We start from the raw sequence: 16,290 nt of genomic DNA, 5'->3' as shown, positions 1-16,290 counted from the left end.
TTGGGATGCATCAAAAACAGTTCTAAGAGAAAAATATATAGCAATAGAGGCCTACCACAAGAAACAAGCTCAAACAATTGCCCTTACACCTCAAGGAGCTAGAAAAATAACAAAGTCCCAGGTGGGTAGAAAGAAGGAAATAATACAGATCAGAGTAGATATAAATGACACACAGACTAAAAACAAACAAAAACAAAAACAAGCAAAAAAAAAAAAACAAAAAACGAACAAAAACAGAAAAAAAAATCAAGTGAACCAAGGACTGTTTCTTTGAAAAGATAAAATTGACAACCCTTAGGCAGATTCATCAAGAAAAAAAGCAAAATGACCCAAATAACTACATCAGAAATGAAAGTGAATAAATGACACCACAGAAATACAAATAATTATGACAATACTATGAAAAATTATTACATGCCAACAAACTGCACAACCTAGAAAATAAATTCCTAGAAACATACAATCTTTCAGAACTGAATCAGTAAAAAATAGGAAATCGGATCAGACCGATTATTAATAACAAAATTGAATTGATAATCAAAAAAACATCAAAAAATAAAAGTCTGGGACCAGGTTGTTTCACAGATGAATTCTATCCAACTTTTAGAAAAGAGTTAATACCTATTCTTCTCAAACTACTCCAAACAGAAAAGAAAGGAAACCTTCCAAATTCATTCTATGAAGCCAGTATTACCCTGATACCAAAACCAGATACAACACCACAAAAAAGGAAGCTATACATGATACAATGTTCACAAATCAGTTGATACTACAACACAACAAGAAAACAAAGGATAAAAATCAGGTTATCATCTTAATAGATACAGAAAAAGCATTTGAAGAAATTCAACATCTGTTCATGATAAACTCTCAACAATGTGGGATTAGAGGGAATGTATCTCAACATAACTAAGGCTCTATATGAAAAAACCACAGCCAAGATCACACTCCAACGTGGAAAACACAGCATTTTCTCTAAGAAACAATGCAAAAATATCAAGTCTTACCACTCCTATTCAACAGAGTACTAGAAGTCATAGGCACAGCAATCAGATAATAAAAAGAAATACAAGACATCCAAATTGATAAGGAAAAAATAAAGCTTACACTATTTGCAGATAACATGATACTATATGTAGAAAATCCTAAAAAAAAAAAAACTAAAAGTAATAAATGAATTCAGTAAAGTTGCAGAATAAAAAATTAATATTCAGAAATTGGTAGCATTTCTATACATTAATAATGAAGTAGCAGACAGAGAAATTAAGAAAACAATACCATTTACAACTACACTAAAAAGAATACTTAGAAATAAATTTGACCAAGAGGTAAAATACATGTACTCTATAAGAAATTGATGAAGAAACTGAAGATGACACAAATGCAAAGATATTCCATATTCTTGGATTGAAAGAATTAATATTGTTCAAATGTCCATACTACCCAGAGCCATCTACAGATTCAGTGCAATCCCTATCAAAATAACAAAAGCATTCATCACAACACTATAACAAATAACTTTAAAATTTGTTTGGAACCCAAAGACCCTGAATAGCCACAGCTACCTTGAGAAAGAACAATCTTGGAGTTACTACAATCCCATATTTCAATATATACTACAAAGTTGTAGTATCCAAAACAGTATGGTACTGGTACAAAAATAGACATATAGGTCAATAGAACAGAGACCCCAGAAATTAAGCCATATTTATATAGTCAATCCATGACAACAGAGGTAAGAATATACAATGGGGAAAAGACAGTATCTTCAATAAGTTGTGCTGGGAAAATTGAACAGCTGCATACAAGGAATGAAACTGAACCACTTTCTTCTACCATATACAAAAACTCAAAGTAGATTAAAGACCTAAATGAGAGACCTAAACCCACAAAATTCCTAGAAGAAAACATAGGCAGTAATCTCTTTGACAGTAGCCACAGAGACATTTTTCTAGGTGTGTCACCTTTAGCAATGGAAATAAAAGCAAAAATAAACTATTGGAACTACACTAAAATCAAAAGTTTTTTCATAGCAAAAGAAACCATCAACAAAATGAAAAGACAACCTACTGAATGGTAGAAGATATTTGCAAATTATATAACTAAGGAGTAATATCCAAAATATATAAAGAACTTATCCAACTCAACCCCACCAAAATAATAATATCCAATTAAAAATAGGGAGATGACCAAAATAGACATTTTTCCAAAGAAGACATATAGATGGCCAACAGACACCTGAAAAGATGCTCAATATCACTCATGAGGGAAATGCAAATCAAAATCACAATAAGATATCAACTGGGGCGCCTGGGTGGCTCAGTCGGTTAAGCGTCCGACTTCAGCTCAGGTCACGATCTCACGGTCCATGAGTTCGAGCCCCGCGTCGCACTCTGGGCTGATGGCTCAGAGCCTGGAGCCTGCTTCCGATTCTGTGTCTCCCTCTCTCTCTGCCCCTCCCCCGTTCATGCTCTGTCTCTCTCTGTCTCAAAAATAAATAAACGTTAAAAAAAATTAAAGTTTAAGATATCAACTTACATCTGTCAGAATAGCTAAAATAAAAGAGTAAAAAAATACAAGTGTTGGTGAAAATATAGAAGCAAAGTAACCCTCATGCACTGTTGGTTAGGAATGTACATGGGTACAAGCCACCATGAAAATCAGTATGGAGATTCCTCCAAAAATTGAATATAGAAATACCACACAATCCACTAATTCCACTACTGGGTATCTACCTAAGAAAATGAAAACACTAATTTGAAAAGATATATGCACCCCTATGTTTATTGCAGCATAGTTTGCAGTAGCATGGAAGGCACCTAAGTGTCCATCCATAGAACAGATAAAGAACATGTGGCATGTGTGTGTGTACACACACACACACACACACACACACACACACACACACACTGAAATATTATACAGCCACAAAAGAGGTGAAATAATGCCCTTTGCAACAACATGGATAGACCTAGAGGGTATTATGCTAAATGAAATAAGTCAGAGAAAGGCAAATACCTTATGATTTCATTCATATGTGGAATCTAAAAAAAATTTTAAAAGAAGAATCGAACTTAGAAACATGGAAAACTGATGGTTGCCAGAGGGGAGGATCTGGAGGTATGGGAGAAATGGGTGAAGGGGAGTGGGAGATAAAAAATTTCAGGTATGTAATAAATAAGTCACAGGAATAAAAGGCACATAAGCATAAGGAATATAATCAATAATATTGTAATATGTCATATGGTGACAAGGGGTAGCTACACGTGTAATGAACATAGCATAATATATAAACTTATCAAATCACTATGTTGTACACCTGAATCTAAAGTGATATATTTTAACTATACTCAAATGAATTTTTTTAATGATCAGTTAGTATTTTTTAAATGTTATTGAGTTACATTGTCATGTGCTGTGTGTAACTCAATTCTTCCACCACATTTATCTACTCAAATTCTTACTTCAGCACACCATGGCATCATTTGGTTCTCGACTGACATGAACATTTCATTTTCATATTTAATCTACCCATTTTTCTAACTGATAGCAAACCCAGGTACTGAAATGAAGGAAATATCCTGTCATCTTTCCATATAATATTGTGGTCATACAAATAATCCAAAATATCCATTAGTTGAGTTTAAAGGGTGGTTACTTTGTCATCATAGTGAAAATATAATATCTGAAAATTCTTTCATAGAACTCTCAGACACCCCAGAATACATCCTAAGATCTCTGGGGTCTGAGAACCCCAGTTTGTAAACACTGTGTTACAAAAAACCTCTCTTCTTTTCAACTCACCTTCCTGACAAGAGATAAGTCCAGCAAATGGCTATGAATTGATTATCTTTTAGTTTTACTATCACATGTCATTATGTGGATATATCTTATCACCAGTGAGAAACCCCTCCAAATCTCACTTCCACATACCTTACTTGTGGGAAAGACCACTCTTGGGTCCTCCAAACCCACCTGGTGCTACTGTCTTCTCTTTTTGCCTCTGCCCACACAGGAGAGTATTTGGCTCCTCTCTCCATGAAGTATAAAGTCTTATTAATTCAGCCTTCTAATTTTTGGCTGTTGTTCCTTAGTCTTCTTTATTCCATTTGTTACCTTCTGTCTATCAACTGCATTTTTTTAGCTCAAGTCTCTATTCCCAACAATTAGAAATTTTGGTTGAAGATTCTGGGAACATAGGCCAATATGCACCAAGGTGAACCTGTGATGAGCACTTGCTGGTGTATACAAGGGAAAATATTGTTTTGGGGTAAGTAACTAACATTAATTACAGCCTTAAGAAAATGATTGAAGAAAATTAGCTAATGATCCTTAACCTAATTCTGCTGTTTAACTAATTAAAATCTATTTTCTCAAGTTCTGACATGGTATGTAACACCCTGAAGAAGAAAAACAGATTGCTGTTTATCTTACCTGTGCACCCCAAGCACCAGAATCTTGGCTAAATTTTTTTTGTTGAATTCTTCTCATCCAGGTATCTATTGATAGCAATGTCAAAAGGTGGGTATTCTTTAACTTGGATCTGCATAAAGATAACAAAAACTTAGTTACAGATTACTTATCTCTTTTCATGGGATGAGATCCATTTTTCCATTCATTTCTTCAATATTTATTAAGCACAAGGTATATGCTTAATACTTATTCCTAGGTATTAACATAGTAAATCTCTAAATATTGTAAAAAGCATTCCTAAATTTCAAGGGGTTTACAATATAGGAAACTAGTAAACAAGGCTAGAAAAGGATGTATTCATTAATTTACTAAACACACACACACACACATACACACAGAGAGAGAAAGAGCATTCACTATAGGCCAGTCAGTATTCTAAACCTTTTAAAAACATCAGACCAAGAAAATTTCATAATAACCCTGTTAGGTACTTAGTATCATCTCCATTTTTCCTAGGAAGAAACTGAAGTTCATAAAGGTGAAGTGGTCCAAGACCATACCACTATTAGCGGAGGAATTGGGATCTAAACCCAGAAAGTATAGCTCCAAAGTGCTTACTACATATGCTGTTACCAAAATACATTTCCTAAATGTTGTTCACAGAAAGATTTCTATGGGACAAGTCATTTTAGGAATACTTCATACTCTCTCCTATCTCTACAAAATTCATAATGCACATTAGCATATTAAATCCAACTATAACAAAACCCATTTAGCTTTAATTAAAACAAAGATGCTCAACATCACTATCAGAGAAATTCAAATCAAAACCAAAATGAGATATCACCTTATACCTGTCAGAAGGATTAGTATCAAAAAGACAGGACAAAAGACAAAGACTTTTGTCAAAAAGACAAGTGTTGGTGAGGATGTAGGGAAAAAAGGGAACCCTTGTACACTATTAGTGGGAATTATTGGTGCAGTCACTATGGAAAACAGTATGGGGGTTCCTCAAAAATTAAAAATAGAATTACTAGATAATCCCGTAATTCCACTATTGGGTATTTACCCAAAGAGAATGAAAACACTAATTTGAAAAGATATATGTACCCCTATGTTTATTGCAGCATTATTTATAATAGCCAAGATATGGAAGCAACCCAAGTGTGCAGCCATACATGAATAAAGTTGGTGTGATACACACACACTATATAGATATATATATATATATATATTCACTATATATATATAGATATATATACACACACTATATGATATATATACATATATATGTATATGATATGATATATATATGATATATCATATGATATATATGATATATACACACTATCTAGTGTATACGATATATACATATGATATATGTATATGATATATACATATGATATATGATATAGTATCATATATGATACTATATGATATATACAATGGAGTATTACTCAGCCACAGAAAAGAATGAAATCTTGCCATTCACAACAACAGGGATGAACCTTGTGGGTATAATGCTAAGTGAAATAAGTCAGAAAAATAAATACCATATGATTTTACTCATATATGGGATTTAAGAAACAAATGAACAAAGAAAAAAATGTAAAACAAAAACTTAGAGAACTAGTGGGTACTAGAGGGGAGGTAGGTGGGAGGATGGGTGAAATAGGTGAAGGGAATTCAAGAGAACACTTATCCTGGGTCACCCTGGGGGGCTCAGTGGATTAAGTGACTGGATTCAGCTCAAGTCATGATCTCATGGTTCATGGGTTTGAGCCCACATTGGACTCTATGCTGACAGCTCAGAGCCTGGGACCTGCTTTGGATTCTGTCACCCTCTCTCTCTGCCCCTCTCCCACTTGGACTATGTCTCTCTCTCTCCCCCCCCCCAAAATAAATAAAACATTAAAAAAAATTAATAGTACACTTATCTTGATGAGCACTGAGTAATGTATAGATTTGCTGAATCGTATTGTATACCTGAAACTAATACAACACTATATGTTAATTATATTTTAATAAAAAAAATACCCAAGTGTTTTTACTTTATTTACATTATGAAGACTTCTCAAAAGGCAAGATAATAATCAGAATGAGTACTTTTAAGTGTCTTGCATGTGCCTGGAGCTGAAAAGCACAGCACCACGCCAATTTAGGGAATAATCTCTACATCCAGAATGCCTTAGTTTAAACCCCAACTCTAACACACTATTAGACAGTCTAGGTTAGGCTATGATGGGCTAATAAATAAACTTTAAAATCTCAGAGGCTTGATTCAGTGAGGAATTATTGCTCATCATGCAAAGCACAATGTAGATTTTTCTCATGGGGCAGCTCTGCTGGAGTTCTTCCCAAAGGGATGACTCAGAGACTCATGTTTCTTTAATCTCACAGCTCTGCTACCTTCAACAAATGACCTCAATGTGATCAAGGGAAGAGAAAAAGGGAAGGTGATGGTTTGCGGCTGTATTTTATAGGCAGGCCAAGAAATAATATCCATCATCTCTGTCCACACTTCATCAACTAGAAATCAATCAGACTACCCTCTACCTAACCACAGGGTAGACCAGGAAATGGAGCTTTTTGGTGTGGTTGGGAAAGAGTTCATGACTGTCAGTGAACGTGTAATGTTGCTAACCGTGTAAACTTGGGCAAGTTACTGAACTCCTTTGTGCCTCAGTTTCCTTACATATAAAATGGGTATAAGTTATCTCATTAGATTGTTATGAAGGTTACATGAGTTACTATTTTTAAGCACTTAGAATCACATTTTAACCACAGGTATCTGATTCAAATGTGCAATCATCTATAATCCTAATTCTGAAGGGCAAATATCACCATATTTAAATAAGAGGAAAGAGAGCCTCAGAGAGACTAGGTGACTTGCCTAAAATCACCCAGGTGCTGTATTAGCCAGCTGTTTTGTTTCTTTAGAGAAATAAAAACAATAGGATGTATATATACATTTATAGAAACAAATCCATTGTAAAATATTGGCTCATGTTATTATGCAGACTGGTAATTACAAATCTGCAGTATGTGCCAGTAGGCTTGAGACCCAGGAGAATTAATGGTACAAATGAAGTTCAGGGTCTGGCAAGCAGAGGAAGATCAGTTTTTGTTCAAATCAGGCCTTCAACTAGTTAGATGAGGTCTACACACATCATAGAGGACAATCTACTTTATCAATTAAAATGTTAATGTCACCTAAAAACAGCCTTGCAGAAACACCAGAATAATGTTTAACCAAGTAGCTGGGTACCCTGTGGCCCAGTCAAGATAACACATAAAATTAACTATCACAGCAATCCCTATCAAAATAACACCAGCATTCTTCACAGAACTAGAACAAACAATCCTAAAATTTGTATGGAACCAGAAAAGACCCCAAATAGCCAAAGCAATTTTGAAAAAGAAAACCAAAGCTGGAAGCATCACAATCCTGGACTTCAAGATGTATTACAAAGCTGTAATCATCAAGACAGTATGGTACTGGCACAAGAACAGACACTCAGGTCAATGGAACAGAATAGACAACCCAGAAATGGACCCACAAACATATGGCCAACTAATCTTTGGCAAAGCAGGAAAGAATATCCAATGAAATAAAGACAATATCTTCAGCAAATGGTGCTGGGAAAACTGGACAGTGACATGCGGTAAAATGAACCTGGACCACTTTCTTGCTCCATACACAAAAAAAAAATGGATGAAAGACCTAAACATAAGACAGGAAGCCATCAAAATCCTAGAGGAAAAAGCAGGCAAAAACCTCTTTGACCTCGGCTGCAGCAACTTCTTACTCAACATGTCTCTGGAGGGAAGGTAAACAAAAGCAAAAATGAACTACTGGGACCTCATCAAAATAAAAACCTTCTTCACAGTGAAGGAAACAAATCAGCAAAACTAAAAGGCAACCAACAGAATGGGAGAAGATATTTGCAAATGACATAGCACATAAAGGGTTAGATCCAAAATCTATAAAGAACTTATCAGACTCAACACCCAAAAAACAAATAATCCAGTGAAGAAATGAGCAAAAGACATGAATAGACACCTCCAAATAAGACATCCACATGGCCAACCAACACATGAAAAAAATGCTCAACATCACTCATCATCAGGGAAATACAAATAACAACCACAATGAGATACCACCTCACACCTGTCAGGATGGGTAACATTAACAACTCAGGCAACAACAGATGTTGGCGAGGATGTGGAGAAGGAGGATCTCTTTTGCACTGCTGGTGGGAATGCAAACTGGTGCAGCCACTCTGGAAAACAGTATGGAAGTTCATCAAAAAACTAAAAATAGAACTACCCTACAACCCAGCAATTGCACTACTAGGTATTTATCCAAGGGATACAAGTGTGCTTTTTCGAAGGGACACATGCACCCCAATGTTTATAGCAGCACTATCAACAATAGTACTTTCCAAAGTATGGAAAGAGCCCAAGTGTCCATCGATGGATGAATTGATAAAGGAGATATGGTTATGTATATATAATGGAGTATTGCTCAGCAATCAAAAAGAATGAAATCTTGCCATTTGCAACAATGTGGATGGAACTAGAGGGTATTATGCTAAGTAAAATTAGTCAGAGAAAGACAAATACCATATGACTTCACTCATGAGGAATTTAAGGTACAAAACAGATGAAAATAAGGGAAGGGGAGCAAAAATAATATAAAAACAGGGAGGGGGCCAAAACAAAGAGACTCTTAAATATGGAGAACAAACAGAGGGTTGCTGAAGAGGTTGTGGGAGGGGGGATAGGCTAAACAGGTAAGGGGCATCAAGGAATCTACTCCTGAAATCACTGTTGCACTATATGCTAAGTAACTTGGGTGCAAATTAAAAAATAAATAAATTTTAAAAATGTTTTGAATTAATAAAAATTTTATAGAGTGAAAAAATAAATTAACCATCATAGTTGCCAAATATCAAAACATTCAGAACCTTTCTTGAGTCCTCTGATCCATCCATAGTTTTAGGGACTTGTTGGCTTACATAGAATCTAATCTATAGTAGAAGATTCTTTCATCCATTCAACAGTTTTTTCTCAATCACTTAAACTTTTCAGGATGTGGGAAAAAGAAGGGCAAACAAAATGACCCAGACTCTGATCTCAAAAAATTTATAGGTAATGAGAAAGTCATTTATTTGTACAACAATTGTGTCATCACCCTATCCATCCGTGTTGTCACATATACTTACAAACATGCACAACCATATTCTAGTAGGAATCTGACTGCAACTTCCTACTGAATGTCTCAGATATTACCCAACATCCCCAAAGGCTCAAACACCACACGAAACACAATGATGAAGAAAGCATTTGCTTCATTCTTACAGGAAACAAGGTTGGTTTCTATGTACCTATTCAAGCCTGAAAGGTCATATTTTGGTCTTTATCACTGCTTGGTACTACCAAAAATTTCCTAAACTAAGCACACTTAGAAAATGAGAACTTGAAATGTCTATAGGTTATTTGGTACCAGGCTGGTTCAGCTAGATCACAAATACCTGTAATTGGCATTTACTCTCTTATGTTGATTTTTTCTCTTAGAGCCACACGGTACCCCCAAAGTGTACAAAATGAATTCTATCATTACCCTGGTAAGCAATGCAAAGGCAGAAGTTATTTTCAGTCTAAACCTTGCAATTGAATAAGCAATGATTAGAAGTGATTTTCATCTAACAAAAAATTATGCCTAATATATGTGTTTGTGTCATTTCTGATGTAAACTCAAATCTCCTGGAGAAGGATAACCTTGTCCAATTTGCTTTTATAGGCAAAGCGCAACTCTAAGAAGAAAGAAACATTTGATAAATACAGTTGATTCAGAATCAACAAACAGTACTAGACATCTATAATGTGAACAGACACCATATTTTCCGTTATAAAGATTAGGATACATCATCTAGTACATAAACAGTTTGAATTAAAAGTTTATGTGAAAATCTTACAAACGAAGAAAATGATTTTGCATATAGTTTCATATTTAATGAAGTATTATTACTGAAAAGGGAAGAAAAGAACACATGAAATGAGATTGTCTCAGAAAATCCTAGACAGTCTCTATTACTATGGTCTGTCCTAGACATTTAACGTACAGTGTCTCATTTTGAGATTAGTTAAAAAATTAATGATTCCTGAAAAGATTAAATAGGGTCAATAAATGATATGAAAGAAAGAATCCAATTCAACATTTAGTGACCATTTAGTGACCAGTTAATAAGAAGTATATAAAAATAGGCAAATAGACTTTAACGTCAAGCAGTAAAACTGAATGATAGGAGACATACTCAAGTAATAGTGACATGAGGCAGATTACGGTGAGTGACCTTGAAAGTCTCCCCAGTTTGAGTAATAATCATTCCTGGTAGATTTAGGGAGCCAGGCTTGTTGCCGCTTTAACAATTCCCCAACGTTCAGACAACAGATCAGGAAAGTTCTAAGTGAAACAGATTTATTAAGGATTTTTACCAACCAACCAACCAACCAACCAACCTTTTTACAGAGACTGTTTTGACGTTAGATGCAGAGTGTGACACTTAGGTTCTATTGCTCTTGTGCCCAAGTTCACAGAACTGGGCTACATATCACTGTTTAAGCTCATTTGATGAACTCCTCTCTCCTCCATCCTCTAAGCTGATCAAGGTTTTCCTGCACTAAGTGACCGTCTAGAATGGTCACTAAAACTCATACCCTTTCTTACCCTCTGCCTGTTAATTATCAATGGGGGGCAGATCATGAGAACAAATAATGCTAAAGTCCATGGGCTTAGCTGCATCCACCCTAGAGGTGAGTGTAAATGCAGAGTCTGGTGTTCCCGTTCCAGTCTAGCAAAGGCCAGGGGAGAGGATGTGCAAAATGCCTGTGAGTTCAGCAAAGGGAAACAACAGAGAGTTTTTGTGAGACAGATGGAATTTGAGAAGGTGTTGAAAAGCTGGTAAGAATGGGGTGAGGGGTGTTAGAGGAGTGCTTTCTAGGCAGAGAGAAGGGCCAACAAGCATCAGGAGCAGGAAAACATGACCAGGGAATTGTGAACAGACTCGTCAAAATAAAATGTAAGTTTGTAAGTTCCCCCCTCGCACCCCCCCCCAAAAAAAGAAGAAAAAACTAGAAACATTGACTCAAGCACCATTCTACAGGGCTTCATACTCAGTTTGAAGGCTTTAACCTAATTTTGTGTGAAAATTCATCTCAGTCCACAAACTTCCATGTGTAAACAATATAACTTGGTTTCAATCATTCAACTTCATTTCTAGTTTAAGCCCCACTCTGCTGAACTGGGCAGAAATTTGAATCTCTTTTTTTCAGTATTCTTCCCTTTTTCTCCCCCTGAGTGAGTAAGTTCAGGGTTTGCATCATGCCCAGGCATCGGGAAGGCATTGGCCTACCAGATCTTTGAGTCTCCCATCCAGTTTACTGCACAGATGTTTCCTTCCTAGCTTGCCAGCCCCTGAGGTTCCTTCCAAAGGCCAATTATTGCCCTATCTGTCTAATATAACATATGCTCACCCCCACAACCCCAAATCCCCATCAGTGATACTGAGAAGCCCAAATTCCCTCTCTAGAATTCCACAAACTTCTCTAAGTCTTTGCAATTACTGGTTGCACTGGTTAGAAAGTGGAGCATGTCCTTACTATTACCACCATCACCACATCACCACACATCTCTTCCCTCCAGCACAGACTGCAACTGCTCTTTAGTCTGGGACAATCTTGACTCCTGCAGGTTTTTTGATCAAGAAACTGTTAACAACCCAAGCTCTCTTTCTGTGTTCAAGGGCTCCGTCTTTCGGGAAAAAAGTATATGAACTCCCTGATTATTTCCATTTTTAATTCTACCTCATCTCTGCCCTGAGACAATGAACAGGAGGACTGGGTAACTGATGGAATGAAAAGGATGGGATAATCAAGGGAAAGGAAAAAATATTTAACGTATAAAAATATTATTCCATTAAATATATATGCAATGGAGGGTGTGGGAGACATTGTAGGTTTGAAGAGCATTATAATAATTATTCTGGAAGCAGAGTGCAAGATGGCTTGGAGGAGGTCTAATATAAAATGAAGAAACAAAAATATTATAACTGGTCACAGTGAGGCAGGCCAGTGGCAGTGAGGATGGAAAAGGGAAGACGAATATGAGAGATTCCAAAAAGCTGAGACCACTGGGGACTTAGCTTATGACCTAATAAATATGACAAGCAAAGAAAATGAAGCAGCTATTAAGAGGATGCTAGAGGGAATAACGATGGCATTCTGAAGAAGAAAAATCAAAAAGTGAAAGAGCTTATTTACAGGAGAAAAATAAATTCCATTTTGACAATACCCAGTTTCAGATGTCAATATCATCCCTAGATGAGGATTCCCTGGAAGTGTTTGGAAATCAGAATCATGGCTCAGGAGAGACATCATCCAAAGTGCCTCAATTCTTTTATGGAACCAAGTCATGTGAATCAACTAATTAATTTCATTCAAACAAATTATGATAGTCTAGAAGGGCAGAAGGGCATCTATGGTTGTAGGGAATGATTCTTTGCACACGGTAATGGGAAGAACATGTAAATTTGGAAGCTGAAGGAAAACAGGAGAAACAAAGAGCAGACATGGGAGAGAAGAAAGACCTAAGAAAGAGGGGTGGCCATTTGTGTCGAGAGCTTTAGAATCTTCTAAACCAGGAACCAAAGGAGAGTCAAAAAAACATGGAAATGTGAAGGTCACTGGAGGTTTTCCCAAGGCTGATGTCTGCTAGAGAGTGCAGCTTGGAGATATATTGCAGATTTGAACTTGCCTATATGGTGTGGGAATCTTCTTTCAGAAAATCTAGTATCAAAGGGATGGAAGAAATGAGACTGTGAAGCTAATTCAGAAGGAGTGACACAATGAGAGAGACAAAAGAACAACTCCCAACTCTTCTACAAAGTCTTTGGACCTTGGTTAAACTAGTCCCTACTTTATAGCTTTGGGATCTTTGTAGACTCTGCCAGCTACCTGGAGTGCTCTTTCTTCTGTCCTTCCCTCCTTCATCTCTCTAAGTATCAGTTTTTCATTTGTAAATGGGGACTAATAATATCTACCTTAATCGTTATGAGGAAAATAAATCAAGCTGCAAATGAGCCTATATCAGTGCCTGACACATAGTAGATAGATATGTAGCAGTAGTATTTTACTAAGAGTTGTACTAAACAAAAATTATAATCCACACAAAACTACCATAGGGCAATAGAAAACTATTATTCATGACGTTAGTATTGGAGAGGCTGTAACTGATACAGTGTCAGATTGCTTATATCTGGGAAGAAAAGAATTGCCTAAAAGCAGAGCCTTGCCCAAGGCAGACACAGTGAGAAATGGACCCGAGGAACTGACAACTCCAAGAGGTACTTAGGAGAGAGCAATGCTGGGGTACCTCCTCTATAATCTCCATTAGCTTCATCAAGCCACCTCCAGTAATCCTAAATTGCATGAAAACTTAGCTTCAAAATGCATGCCCTGGTCCCCTCTTCCAAAAATCGGAAGGTGTTTAATTTGACTTTCCATTTCCCAAAAAGTTTTGGGAACACCAGAAAGGAATGTAGTCCAGGGTTGGTAAGGCTCTAGGCAAGAATCAGAGGAACCATTCCTTGTTCTGCCTCTACTCAGCCAAGAGACCTTGAACCAGTCATTGAATCCCTTTGGTCCTCAATTTACTTGTCTATAAAACAAGAGAATTAGACTAGATCAGTGGTTCTCCACAGAAGCAGCACTACCCACAGGGGGACATTTGGGTCATGGGTGGGAAATGGCCATGTGTGGGAGAAGTTCTGGTTGTCACAGGAATGGATAGTGCTATTGGCATTCAGCAAGTGTGGATAGGGATGCTGGATGTCCTTCAACGCTTAGCACAGTCTGGGACAATCAGTAATTGTTCTGCATCCTGCATGACTTTCTAATGTCCCTCTGTCATTGAGGTAAGTGAAGGACTTTATTATAGTTAATTAACCTAAAACCTGTTTCACACAGAGAAGCAGAATATTTTTGCACAGTTTTAAAATATACTGGTCCTACTAGTTTTTATTCCAATATCTACCTGCACTTGTGTTGTACAGAATGGCTCCTGGTCTTTTAAATCTAACTCACTCACCATAAGTAAAAGCCCCATCTACTCCAGTATGTCTTCTTTCATCAGACCTGTAAGTCTAGTATTGAAATATGTATCATCATCACTTTCATTTTATTTCTCTTTTAGTTAGGGTATTTTTAGATGTATACATATTCAAATTACTTGTCTATGAATCTTACTTTAGGGTAGGACAAGGGTGTCACCAAGGATTCGTTATAAAAGTGTTCTTGGGTCTGAAAGGTTGAGAGTCACTAGACTAGACACTCTGATGTTCCCCCTTCCTCTAAAATTCCATGACACACCATTTGTCCACATTGTCTTCCTCTGCGGGCAAACTACAGGGGGAAAGTTGAATATTTTACTTGTTGCAACATTCTATGCTGCACTTAAGTGTATGCTCAATTGTGGTGCCATAACTATTGACCTTTCTGCCCACAAATAGCCATTCCAGACTTAAATAACCTAAGTAAGTCATCAACAAATAATGGAACCTGAGTTGAGCCACATTCATAATTACTACCAATTTCTTGTCACCTACACAAGACACATTCAGGGCATTGCAATTATGCTAATTTTTAATGAAGATGACTCTCCTTTTAATAGTTCTCTGAACCTCATGCCCAGCTTACTTTGCCTCAGTGAGCTCCCACATCTTGTTCCTCTTGAAAGACTTCTTAATTTGTTTTGCTACCAAAAGAGATAAATGAAACTATTTTTCAAGAAAAACAGAAACTTTTGATAGAGTTGAAATGACATGTCAAATACAGACAGCCGAAATAAGTTGTGTTTGGTTACTGTCTATGTTTCTTGAAGAAAATAATCACCATTGGGACTCATATGCAATTCTGAAGCACTGGAACAGTCGAAGTCATTTATTTTTGTTTCACCTCTGAAAAACACAGCCATGGCAAAAAGTACAGAAGTGATGCATATTTTAAAGCTTAGCTATTTCACTCCCTCCCCTTTTATTTTGAAAAAAATAATAAATGTCTTTATTTTTCTATAACCAGATTAAATTTTCATCTCTACCCATCATCACTTCCACCTGATGGCATGATAATTAACTCAATTCCAAGTGAAGTCTGTCAAATCCAGTGATCTCAATCACTTTGGGTTTAAAACTTAATTTCTTTTAGAATTTTCTCCACACCTTATCCTTCAGGGTATAACATTGGTAAGGAGGAAGCTATTCACTCCTCTATCTTCATCTATGGTAGCCTGTATGAAAGCCACAGGCACCTCCTAATATTGGTGTCTACTGGAAAGCCACTTCTTAAAATTGTACTGTCCACACTGCTGTTTTCAGGTGCATTGCCCAGGCCTGACACTATGGCCACTTCTGCGTCCTTCCTGCTCTTGGCATCTCATTCAAAACACCCTTAACCACCAAGGAAATAGCTGACTGTTTCCCACACTCCACTGGCATCAGAGAGAACTCAGACCCAAGATGCTGCATGCAGCCATCTTTTTTCTGATGTGTTGTCATGGTTCAAGGATGCTTCTGTGGGAACAAACATTTCCAGAGCCGAGAGATCCCCAAGGGTGCCATTTATCTCATTTACTCTTAGATCTCCAAATTTAACGTGGAATAGGGTTCCTTCATCCCCTGCCCCTGCACAGGATTTGGCACATAGGAATGCCAGATGAGAAAGATGCACACAGCTTCTCACAACAGGATCTAAGTCTCTTGCTTTATCTCCCAGTCAATCTGTCTGTCTCTTTCTCTCAACATTTATCTCCCCCTCCCA

The 16,290-nt window shown here is 36.8% G+C and overlaps 1 long non-coding RNA gene across 2 annotated transcripts in view; it reads right to left on the bottom strand.

Annotated features, from left to right (window-relative positions):
* The window catches only part of LOC123597450, a 299,090-nt gene that overhangs the window by 45,647 nt on the left and 237,153 nt on the right, over positions 1 to 16,290 (bottom strand). For both annotated transcript variants that reach the window (XR_006712127.1, XR_006712129.1), the window contains exon 3: positions 4,435 to 4,543. This is a non-coding gene — a long non-coding RNA (uncharacterized LOC123597450). The remainder of the gene's footprint in view (positions 1 to 4,434; positions 4,544 to 16,290) is intronic.

The sequence above is a fragment of the Leopardus geoffroyi genome, chromosome A1 (genome assembly GCF_018350155.1).
Source record: "Leopardus geoffroyi isolate Oge1 chromosome A1, O.geoffroyi_Oge1_pat1.0, whole genome shotgun sequence".
NCBI lineage: Eukaryota > Metazoa > Chordata > Mammalia > Carnivora > Felidae > Leopardus > Leopardus geoffroyi.
The sequence above is the reverse complement of the archived record's forward strand: the minus strand, read 5'-3'. Positions and strand labels throughout refer to the sequence as shown.